The sequence below is a fragment of the Acomys russatus genome, chromosome 20 (assembly GCF_903995435.1).
Source record: "Acomys russatus chromosome 20, mAcoRus1.1, whole genome shotgun sequence".
NCBI lineage: Eukaryota > Metazoa > Chordata > Mammalia > Rodentia > Muridae > Acomys > Acomys russatus.
In genome coordinates, this window is record NC_067156.1 from 5,504,539 (window position 1) to 5,517,437 (window position 12,899).

At 45.3% G+C, this 12,899-nt stretch overlaps 1 protein-coding gene across 1 annotated transcript in view; it reads right to left on the reverse strand.

Moving 5' to 3' along the window:
- Window positions 1–12,899, reverse strand: part of Kctd1 (potassium channel tetramerization domain containing 1) — a 196,480-nt gene that overhangs the window by 98,333 nt on the left and 85,248 nt on the right. The gene's annotated exons all lie outside the window — the stretch shown is intronic.

Sequence of the window (12,899 nt, forward strand, 5' to 3'; positions counted from 1 at the left end):
CCCGGGTGTCCTCTGGCTTGCCAGCCAGGTCTGAGACAAGGCTACGGAGAACCGACAGAGCCAGATCCCAGCAGTGCGCCCTTGTGCCAGGCCAGGCCTCCCTGGAGGCAGCCTCGCTAGGTCCTCACGTGCGTCATTGAAATTTGCCTCTGCGTCTCAATTCGACCGTGGGGAGTCCTGTCTCAACTATTTGTTCCTTCTTTCCCTGTTTCCTCCCATCCACTCCCACCTCCCGGGCTTCAATAGAAACAATCCATCAAATTAATTTACAAGGAATGTTAAATAAGAAGAAAGAAAGGCTAAATATGGGTCGAGTGGGCATCTAAGTGGGAGGTGACAACGGGTGGCTTTTCTGTTGCCATCTTTCTTCGCCCTCCGAGAGCCTCCTGGGCCCTGGACACCACAGAGCGTCGGGGAAGCCAAGCCAGGTGTGAAACAAGTTGTAACAAGTCCCTGTCTCGCAGGTTCCCTCCAGCTCCTTTGGGAAACGCGCGCGCGCGCGCGCGCACACACACACACACACACACACACACACACACACACACACACGCCCAGGCGCCTTCTCATCATCGACAACTGTCCAAGGAGAAGAAGATCCTGGAGGTTATAACTTCCGGGGAATCCTTCCCCAGGTGCTACTAGAGAGGCTGTCGGATTTGTTGTCATTTCGTTCCCTGGCTCTGTCTCAGCTCCTGTAGAGAGACGTACTAGTTACCCAGACCTTGGATCAGTGGGTAGCTAAGTGGACTCACATGGCCCAGAGCTCATCTCAAGAGGCAGCACTATGTGGTTGCACACCGCCACTTCCGGAAAGCCTGCCCTTCGTCCCATGATGGTGCCAGGTTTTAGAAGGGCAGAGAACCGCTGCAGTGCTAAGAACTCAGTTGGGCTCTAGCAAGTCAGCTAACTACTGGTGGCCTTGACCTCCAGAAGCGCTGTGAGCCTTGGCTCCACCCTGGCTCCCTGCTGATCCCTTGACTTAGCCTTGGGGAAACTAGCTCCTAGTTTGGGCCCACAAGTCTCCCCACTTTTGCAGAAGGTTGGGCACAACCACTCCCCAACCTGCTCCCACGCTGACAACTAGCTCCCCTCCCCTCTAGGGGAGCTGCTTCCAATTGCTTGCAGTTTGCCGGAGGCGGTATACTGGGTTGGACGCTCCGGGAAACAAAGCAACCAAAAACAGCTTCCAGTTGACGTCAACGTATTTCCAGAAAAGAAAATAGTTTTTGTGTTCCCAGGACAAAATGCCCCCCAGGGCAAGTCCCTACTGGCAAAAGGCAGGCGGTGGGGGTGGGGGAATAGCAGGGCTGAGGAGGGGGAAATGCCACCCAGGCACGAGTCACTTTTTAATGGATTTGGAGCTGCCTTGGCTATGTTCTGACTACTGGCAGGACCCTGAGTTTAAACTAGGGACTAGAAACGAGAAATGCACCTTGTAAAGTATACTTTGGCCTGATTGTTGCAGAGCTGTTTATTTGCCTCCTCGCAGCTTATAACTGGCTACCAAAATTTTATGCCTATAAGGATACGTCATTAAATCCCGAAAAAGACCTCTTTTTAAAATATATTTTATTAATTTATTCATATTACATCTCAGTTGTTATCCCATCCCTTGTATCCTCCCATTCCTCCCTCCCTCCCATTTTCCCCTTACTCCCCTCCCCTATGACTGTGACTGAGGGGGACCTCCTCCCCCTGTAGCAGGCTACCAAGAAGAGACTTGAAAAAGACCTCTTCAGGTTAGTAGCCAACATAGTTACCAGGCAGAACTGCCAGAAACAAAACAAATACAACGAGAAACAGGCGCCCTTTCTCCCACCACTCCCATCAAAGGAAAGACAGCTAACGGGGAAAGTTGCTTAATTTTTAAAAACCAGTAACATCAAATTGCGGTTGAACTCAGAAAAGAGTTCAGTTTCACGTTTATTAAATGATCTCTTGAAAAAAAAAAACAACCCTGTGGTTCCATATACTCAATTCAAAATTGAAAAAATTACAAATGCTCTCATACAAATAGTTGATGCACTATTTCTTGTCCAGTCCATCTGGTTTCTAAGTCCTCCACATGGCTTCACAGTAGGAAGTTTACCACTTACAACTGTGCAAAAGGTGTAGTTTCCTTATTACAAAACCAGCCTAGTTCTATGTGGCGCTTTTCCTGCAGCCATCCAACCCTCAGGTTTCTCTCCGTTAGCCACCTGAAGACCTTTGCAACTTCCACAAGATGCTCTGTCCACAGGAGCTGTCTCTGTCAGCATCATTAGAGTACCACTTCCGCCTTTGTGTTTCCCTTCTCAGACGGTAGAGACTCCGTTATTTGGGGACGGAATCCTCCACACCCACATGCCCACACACATCTGCTTTATGATTCCCATTTCAAATTCTCATATTTTTTGTTGTCCATATCAGTTAGGATAGCCTTTTGAGAACACCACTAGGAGACCTCTTCCAAAAGCCGTAAGAATGTTCAGACACTCCTCCGGCTTTCTGAGGCTTCTCTGTTAAGAACTTTGTATGAGCGCCTTTGAGCTGCCTTGCTTCCTCCAATGACCCAATACATGTAAGAGCCTCAGAATGGCAGGGTGAGGCCTCCAGCCATTTATTACAGACAAATGAACAAACAGGGGTTGTAGTTGATTAAATCCCATATTTATCATGATTTTTAACTTGAAAGATCTGAAATACCGTGAACTATATTCTACAGTTCAAGAGCAGGATGAAAATAATGCTTAGACAACGTCAGTCGCTGGGAGTTAAAGGGAATTCAAGGACTGTCTTGGATTAATATATCCACCATCAACGTTTTTCTCTAGTGGAACATTTTGTAGAAAGTTGTCATAGCAGTGGAGAAAGGGACCACCTCCCCCTACCCCCTTTGGGGCTAGTGAGTCATTGTGCACACCTTAGAGGCGGGTCTAGGGAATGGAGGTGTCTGTATTACGAGAGGTGAGTTGAAGAGGATTTACATTGCTAGACCCACAGGATTTTGTGGGCTCTTGGGCAGAGGCCAGAAAAAACATTTAGTTAATCACATTAAAGAAACAAATCAAAAGAGAAAACCGTGCTCTCTTGATTTGATTACTTAAAGATTTATAAAGTGCTTTTGAGGTTAAATATCAATTCAAATGGAAGCTATTTTGACACGTCTTTTTTCTCTCTTGCAATTTCACTATTAATTCTGTTGCTTTCAATTGAGGGTCATCTTGAGTCATGTTTTTTGAACTCAGATGAAATTTGAACTCATGTAATCTAAGTCTACAATGCAGAAGAGATATAACTCTGAAAGGACAAAAACATGTCTTAGGGCTGTAACCCCATTTGTTCCCGCCCCCCAAATATTTCATCAAGGTGCCTTGCATCAAGTAAACACTCAATAAATGTACAGATGCTCGAGCGCAGCGAGGGAACTAACTTTAACCGTAGTCTGTGGAGCAGGGCTACAGGGAGCTTCCTTTCTGAACCTAGGTTGTCTGGGTTGGAATCTTACTTTCTCTTACACTAAATGCCCCTTTAATGTTTCATTCCTCTCCTTACTCTATGTTCTGGGACACAAGTCAGCAACTTCTGGCTGTTTTGAAAATGAAATATGTTGTTCTGTGTCAAGCATTTAACACGGCATCTGAAACACTGGTAAACGTTAAACTATTGGCTCATTTTGTTGGTTTGGTTTGATTTGACTTTTGAGGCAGGGGCTCATGATGCAACTCAGGTTGGCCCCAAACTCAAGATCTTCCTGCCTCAGCCTCCCGAGTGCTGGAATGACAGACGTGCTGGACCACACAAGGCCGAACCATGAGCTCTTAGCTGGTAAATCTCCAATATTTCCCACACTTCATTATAAACAAGAAAACCAAGGCCAACACATTCTTAGAAGGTTATGCTGTAGGCTGTGGTACGTCATTAGGGAAAGAACACTAGCGTTGCAGGCAAGTTTGGATCCCAACAATGCGGAAACATTTAAAATAAATGTTAGAATGTTAAACCATGTGGCCCAGGTCTTCCCGACCTCACTGAGATAGGCAAGCTGGCTCCATAGCCCATGAACCAGAAATAACACGCATGCATGCACACATGCACACACATGTGCACATGCTCGGACGGACACACACACACACACACACACACACACACACACACACACACACACCACTAATTCTTAAGAAAGTAATTCTTTGACACTCAAATTTCTGTACATGTGACATGTACGTGGGATTTTGCAAGGACAGAGCACAGCTAGCCTGAGGCCCTGGACTATCAGTGCTGTAGAAACGGACTGAGACATGGCCTAATCTTCGTCAGACAGAGGCTCTATTTTCCTAGAAGTTAAGCCTCACTTGTGTTTTAGGGAATTCAGCATGAAGCATTTGAAGACAAAAGGAACACTGACTAACCCAACCAGACTAGCCTGCAAAACATTCTACTCAAGTTCTGGGCTCTCCTGTGTGCGTCTTTGGGGGCAAGGTGAAGTATGGCATATTTTTGTCTTTGATGCTATGCCAGAAAAACAGGTCACAGTAAACTTAACGTGGTGATTGGCAGGAGTAGAATGTTTAGACTTTAATTGCTACCAGGTGACAGTAACTCTGGACCTTTCCAGCTAATAGTTACCTACCAGTTTCCTAGGTATTTTTAAAAAATGAGTAACATGCAAGAGGAATGTGGTTTTTCATAAGCAAGTTGTGTGTTTGTGGAAACTGAAAATGCGCTGTCTCCCTTTGTTATAATATTCTGACAATAAAATATCACTTGGCCAATAAAGAACTCAAATATAAAGACAGTTAAACCTACAATTAACAAGGAGACTCACTTCCTTATCTTCTGGCCATGTGTCTTTAAAGAGCCCTGATGAAGCATCCATCAGTACTGTTACTAAGTAATATATATTTCTGTTCATCACAATAGTAATTAAAATGGGAGAAAAACTAATAATATTTGTTAATGTCATATAATAAATGTTTTTAATAATAGAGTTATTTACAATGGTTTCAGTATATACAATACTTCTGAAACTACTTGCTATGTTCAAGTAGCTTATTGAACTAATGAAATCAAAACAAAATGAAGAACAAAAATGAACAAAAATATTTTATCACCACATGTTGATATATAATTTTTCATTTTTTTTTCATTATAAAGTAGAACAGTCTGTAAAAAATGTACATAGGTGACCACTTCACAAATCATGACAAAAAAAAAAAAAAATCACTTCCAGAAGGCCATTTTCTTAAGAAATATCTTGTTTTATTTCTGTTTGGCCACTGGAAATAACGAGTCCTGCAGTTTCTGTTCACAGTGTGTTCCACAGTGGTATTTTGTAATGTCTCAGAGACCTGCCTTTACGGACAGAAGTTCACAAAGGATTCCTAAATGAAGAAGGAAACACACTTTCTTAGCCTTGCTAGGCACCTCTTGGTGATGGCCGATAATGAAGGCAAAGAGAAAGGAGTAAGCAAAAGGGCATAATGTTAATGACACATTTCAAGCTTTGAGAGAGTTTAAGGACCAGCATTTGAAGCTCCAGATATCAGAAACCGGTATCGTGGTGTTTGGTGGCTCCTCACAGAGTGTAAGTGAAGTCAGTATGTACCTGCCCTGTGGCTGTGTTTTCTAATGAACTAAAAAAGAAAGAAAGAAAGAAATCTCCTTTTAAATACCCAGAAGCACTAACCCACATTTTGAACTAATTGGCTTACTTTTTCTTAGAAAAGCTTAATTTAACTGATAGGGGCACATGGGTTTATCTGAATATTTAAAGAAGACCTGGAAAGAGTTTGTTCCATTTCCTTAACTTGATGTTGGGGCTTCACCCCTGACAGGGAGGACTGCTTTAGGGAGAGGCAGGGAACTCAGAAACACTGTTGTCCAGTGTCTGCATCCTGTGAGGAAGACTCCTAACCGTGTGGTTACTCTTTCTGCAGTCTATCCTCCGACTGAGACATCCCAGGAGCATACGTGACTTCTCCAAATAAAACCGGACCCCCTCTAACGCTGACGGCATCCATGCTGCTATCGTTTCTCTCTGTGGCTCCTTCCTGAAGTTAAAAGGCATGAGACGAGACTTTGTTTGTGATATTATTCTGGCTATAAGAGAAAATGAAGATGTAGAAACCATAGAAATCTAACCTTAGGTGTGTGCGTGTGTGTGCGCGCGCGCGCCCGAGCATGTGCACATGTGTGCGTCTTATTTCTGGTTCACATTTGGAGAGTTTCTGCTGAGGGTTTGGACTCGGAACATGTGAAGTGGGTTCCTATGTTATACATGAGTGGAAATCCAGAGGACTAAAATAACTCCTCCCATGTCTCCCCAGCTAGTTAGTCCAAGTCCAGAGAACGTGCATTTTCTGAACAGTTCTCCAGCCCAGATTCTTTTGATTCTTTTTCTATTTTTCCAGGAAAAAAAATCTGTATTTTAGTACATTTATACAGATTCAACCCCATAGAATTGACGGTTTAAATTCTAAATATTAAACATTTAAACATTCGGAAATCAAACCTGGTCATCAGTGGATGCTGTGGCTTGAATATATTGTCCAAATTTTATGTGGTATAGACATAATCCCCAACGTGATATGGTAATGGCATTTGAAAGGTGAGGCCTTTAGGAGAGGACTGGGTCACAAGGGCTTGGCCCTCATGCACCAATTAATCCACTTGGGGATTAATAGCTTAATGGGTAATGGAGGGAGTGGCTTTGTCATAAAAGCCAGCTCTCTCTGGCACAGTTGCGCTGTCTTGCGTCAGACGCCCTGTACTGCTGCTTCAGGCCTCTGCATCATCCTTACCAGCAAAAAGGCTCTCACTAGATTTTGTCCTTTTCATTCCCAGCTTTCAGAACGATCAGAAATAAATCTCTTTCCCTTGCAAACGGCCTACTCTGTGAGATTCCATGAGAGGGAACGAGCTATGATGACGGATTCTTGGCACCATCTGCCAAGCACGTGGTACAGCAGGTAGGAAGGAGATGTGTTTAAGGAAGCACGCATCACCTGGCTCTAGAGAGGACGCGGCTTAGGTAGGCTGGGTGCTCACTAATAGTTTTTCCTTGTGCCTCCCTTCTGCTCAGCCTCTGTCCGCATGCCTTAGAAGATCTCACAAGGCTGCTCTGCATCCATCCTGGGAAGCTGTTTTGAACTACCAGGGTCTGAAGGCAATATGCAAGCCAGGGTCTTCTGCAGCCACATGGTGACATACAAAAGGACAGCTTTTAAGGGATGATCACAGAGAAAGAAGCCCAGGAATAATGAACTTGCCGTAGCATTATTTCCAGTTTGGTGGCACTTAGATTGATAGCAAACGGCTTTTTAGACCTCAGCACCAAGGTTGGTTACTAACATGTATTCTAAATTCAGTTAATCCACCCCCCCCCCCCCCCCCCCGTGTGTGTGTGTGTGTGTGTGTGTGTGTGTGTGTGTGTGTGTGTGTGTGTTCAGTCAGAGGTCAACCTCGGGTGTCATTTCTCAGGTCCTGTCCACAGTCCACTTTGTTTTTTATAACATGGTGTCTCACTGGCCAGGAATTCACAGAGGAGGTTATGGACTGGTCAGGGCATCCCGGGCCTCCACAGGTCTCTACACCCTCACTGCCAGAATTAACTGTAAATAGGTTTCACCACATCTGTCTTATTCATGTGGGTTCTGGGACTTGAACTCATCCTCTCATTGCTCGCAAGGCAAGCACTCTGCCAACAGAGCAGTCTCTCAGGCCTGGTGTCGCTGGCTTTAGATATGGAGCCTGAGGCTGCCTCAGATCTCCCATCCACCTGGAGAACTTGTTTAAAAAGGCAGACTCTCAGGTGTCAAGTCCAGAGGTCAGGCATGTGGCTCAGTGATGTGCATGCCACACTCAGCACAGACCAGTCTGACCCCACTGTGAGAAACACTGCTCCTAAAGTTAATACAATTTATCAAACCCAAAAACAATTTCCTCTTCAGCAAGGATAACTAACCACATCGAGACTGTAAATCCCCCTCTGGAAAATCGGATGAAAGTGATGAACCCTTTTCCTCAAAAGACGTACATGCTGAGCTGACCTGTCAATCATTTACGGGAAACAGGGCTGGGGTCAAGGCTGCCTACGCCGTGATTTTCAACACCACCGCAATAAATGGCTTCCTAAACGTGACCATGTTGCTTTCCGTCAACTCCAAGTCTAACTTCTGCAAGACTTAGACACAGTCTAACCACCCAGCATCTTCTGTAGGATTTCCCTGACAAGAGTTCCCCCATGTAAGAGGCCTCCAAAGAAAATGATACTCTAAATGCCACAGATTTGGACAACACCTGGCTGGTGGTCCCAGCTGATGCTCACACTTGCCTTAGCCCCAAATGGCCCAGGAGGCCGATGGAAACTGAGAGTGCTGGACCTTTTCCTGGTGTCTGATGGAGGCAGTCCCAATGAGATAAGGGGGTTCAAGCTCCCAAAGACTGCTGCTGCTGGCTCCCCACCTCACTCTTGAGAACCACAAGCCAAGGAGAAGGTGGATACACACAGCTGTTCTAGGGTGAATGTCATATGTCTCCTTAGGAACACTTCCGGATGTTTGTGATTGCTAAGGTGTTGGAAGGTGAGGCTTTGATGACTTGATCACCCAGAGGGATTAACACAAGGTCTGGGGTTGTCTAACTCAGTAAGTGCTAACCCAGAGCAGGAAGAGCCTGTATTTGCTTCTCCAGCACTGTAAAGCAAAGGACAGTAATGCCTTTTTAAAGGGACTGGATTAGTCACTCCAAGATTACGTTGTTATAAAGTGATGCCACTATGTGTGAGTGAGTGAGTGAGTGTGTGTGTGTGTGTGTGTGTGTGTGTGTGTCCTTTTTCAACCAGCCTGCTTGCCCATCTGTCATGTGCTGAAGTAAGCCCTAGCCATCACCATGTTTGTGGGGCTTCCAGCTTCCAGAGTCATGAGCCAAAATCAACTTTCCTTATACGTCACCTTCTCTCAGGTCTTTTGTAACAGCAGCAGCTAATGGACTAAGATGACACCCAAAGAAGGAGTCAGCAAAGCAGGGAAGATAGGGTGAGGGTCAAGGGTAGGAAGCCTGGTGAGGCCCCCTTAGGTTGGCAAAGCAGCACTGTGGTAAGGTATCTTTCATGGCACTTTCATAACTCGACCAATGTGAGAGAGGCTGGTAGGATGCCTGAATCTGAGCTGGCTCAGCCCGAAGACATTGGTTTTCTTTCTCGTTGGGAAATTCTTTTTTTTTTCCCTCTGAGGATTTACATGGTCTTTGTTCTTTTATTGAATGGTTTATTTTAATGCTTTTATTATTATTTCATTTATTGTGTATGGGTGTTCTTTTTGTATATATGTCTGTGCACCGTGTGAGCTCCTAGTGCCTACGGAGGCCAGGGGAGGGTGTTGGATTTGCTGGAACTGAAGTTACAGATGAGATGAGCAGCCACGTGGGTCTGGAACTTGAACCAGGCTCCTCAGGAAGAGCAACCAAGGTTCCTAATTGCTGAGCCATTTCTCCAGCACAGTCTTCGTTCGTTCTTTAAAAAAAAAAAAGTTTTAATTGTATTTGTTTGTTGTTGTGTGTGGTCATGTGCATGCATGCCAGGGTATACCTATAGAGGTCAAAAGAACAACTCGTAGGGAGTCAGTTTTCTTTTTCTACTGTTCAGGTCTTGGGCTCTGCAGCAAGCACATTTACCTGCTGAGTCATGTCACTGGCTCCTACTTACTTCTTTTAATCTGCCTCAGGCCTCCTCTCTACCACAGTAGCTTTTGAGTCTAGTTTGAGTTAAAATTCCATGTAGAGATGACAGAATCTGCTGACCTATAGCTCCTTTCCCTGGGGAGCCTAATGGACTTGGTCTGGCCAGGGGTCCAGCCTGGGAGCTTGTCCAAGCATGGTATGTGATTCCAGGGAACAGTTAGGATGGAGACCCATTCACACGTGCATATTAAGAGTTGCTTCATATCAGAGGGCAGGGCTCCAGGGTGGTAAAAATCCACAGAAATGATTTCCAGCATATATATATATTATATCTGAGTATTTATCTAGAACAGAAACCCACAGTTTGTAGAAAAAAGTTAAAGCAGTCCATGGCCCCAAATAGCTTAAGTGGCCCAAATGTGGGGCAAGAATCACATTTCATCCATTCTTGCTGGCAGTGTATATATTGGTGCCACATTATGGAGTATGGATGGCAGGTGGGACCAGGGAGTAAGACGTATAACCCTTTCAAGCCAGCGACACTTCTGAGACTCTGGGATGTACTCAGGCGTGCATACCAGAATGCCTTGGAAGCATGGCTTCTAATTCAGAACGACTGGACCAAAATGATAATCCTTGGTTTATCCTCAGCTCAGGTCCAGCCGAATCTCAGAGTCAGGGAAAGCTGCCTGCCTCAACTCACCATCTGTCTAACGTTTACAACATGCTCTGTTCCTCTGTCAGCTCCTTCTCAGCCTCTTCTCTCTGCAGGGGCACCAAGCCCTGCCAACCCCAGCTCCTGACTTGCTTTCTTTCAATGCCTGGTGGGCCTTCATCACTGAGTGAATTAATAGTCCTTCGCGTGGTCCTGGGCTGCTTTCGCTGCCATCACAAAGTACTTGAGGCTGGGTGGCTTCAGTGACAGATAGTTATTCTCTCATTTCTTCTGATGGTTAAACGTCCAAAAATAAGATGCCAATAGGGTCTAGCCACCTCTCGTCTGGTTGAAAGAGCGTACAGAGATCTCTAGTGTCTTTCTCTCTCTTTCTTTTTTCAAAGACCCCAGCCCTACCAGATTAGGGTCCTACCGTCAGACCTCATATTATCATAATTAGTTCCTTAAATGCGGCATGTCTAAATAGAGTCACACCGGGAGTCATCACTTCCGGGGACAGATTTGGTTGGGAAGGGGGGCCTTAACCCCCCCTAGACCTCCCCTATACCTTTTGCTGTACCCTCATCTTGGCAATGCCTCCACGCCAGGAACCTGGAAGTTTTCTTCTTCATCCTAATGTATTCATGACAAAGCTATCCCATCCATTTCATGGTCACGTGTTCAAACTGCAAGTCTTTCCCTAACCCAACGCTAATTTTCCAGTTCAACGATGGACCGGCACAGTAAGGTAAAGAGTAGAGCGGTGCCCTCCCAGGAGGGGGCGCTGCTTCCCACTATGCCCTGACTCTCTTCCGCTTCTAGTCTTTGGATGTTCATGGATGCCTTTATGCCTCTTACCTTGAGTTGTTATTTATTATTGTGCTGCCCTTATCTGGCATCGTTACTGACACATAGAAAGCACTCAACAGATTTGCATGCGCGCGTATAGCTGCGAACTTAACTTGTTTGTGTTACCCATTAGCCCATGAGCTGCTGTGTCCATCTTGCTCTTTGCACAAGGAGAGACAAGTAACATGGACCCAGAGCCAACAGCCTTGCTAAAATCAATCACTGCTACTTCCTAGCTGTGTAACCTCCGAGTCGTTTTTCCAGTCTCAACTCTGTGGACTTGACGTATATACCCGGACTGGGCTCTAGTCTCACTGTAGTGACCCTTACAAACAGCGCCATCTACATCTGCTAACGTCAGGAGCCTGTGTTCAAGGGTCCCCGCTCTCCTGGCGTGCCTTACTGCCTGGAATACTTGACACATTCTAAATAATCTTTGAAGATCCCGATGGCTTTCACCAAACCAGGTCTAATATTTTTCTTTGTTGTTACTGCTTTCGAGGCTAGATCTCACCCGAGCTGGTTTCATATTTGATAGGCAATTCAGAGTAATCCTGAACTTGTGATCCCCTTGCCTTTTCTGGGATTGCATGTTTGGGCCACCAGAGCTGGCAATGCTGGCTGGAGATGGAGTTCAGGGCTTTGAGTATGCTAAGCAAGCATCCCACAACTGAGTTACGTCGCCAATCCTCATCTCTCCTTTAAGACCGACGGCAATGCTTCTATATTATTTCATAATTCTATCTCTAAGGAGAAGTTGTGTGTGGGGGTCCTGGAAGAGGTGCAGAATATCAGAGGAAAATTTCAAGGCCATGCATGAAACACCATTTCTTGAAAGTCAGGCAATAGGAGATACCACAAAACACCAAATGCCAACAGCCTCTTTAACAGTTTTCTCAGATGACAGACTTGTGTGAGCCAAGTCTCGAATGTTAGGCTAACTTTCCTTTAAGTAGAAGCTGTTTGGGAGAAGACAAGAGGGAAAGAGTTGCAGAAGCCACATAATAGATATGAGAGAGATTTTAAAAATAATGAAGAGCGCTAAGGAGGTCTGATTACTACATAATGCTGATTACTACATAATCCATGTCACTTTGATTCTCCAAACCATTGAGCTCTCTCATTTATAACTTTCCTCTTCTTAAGGTTATATTCCTGAGGGATCTGAAAAGGAGCTTGGACAGAGTCAGACACATCAAATTGTCTTATTGTCTTTGTCTGTCATGCTGTGAAGATGAAATCTTGATTTTTCCCGTGTGTGTGTGTGTGTGTGTGTGTGTGTGTGTGTGTGTGTGTGTGTGTGTGTAGGGGTGTATGGTTTGTACATGCATATGGAGATGTTCTTTTCTGTGCATGTGTTTGGAGGCCAGGATGTCTTCATCAGTTGTTTCTCTATCTAAGTTGCTGAGACGGTGGCCTGGAGATGGCAGGTTCAGCTGGACTGGCTGGCTAGTGAGCTGGCCTCTGGCATCACCTGTCTCCACCCTCATGTTGGGGTTGCATACCCAGGGCACCACGTCTGGGTTTTACATTGGTGCTGAGGTTCCGAACTTAGGTCTTCACAGGTGTATGGTAAGCACTCTGTCTAGTGAGCTAAATCTCCCCCTACCCCCATTTCTTTCTATTTCTGATACCCAAACCTTCTCAGAATGTACCCTGGATTCCAAATCTCTGAGACATAGAAAGCTTGGCTGGAGGGAGCTGAGGAAAGTACTCAATGGCAAAGAGCTTGCCC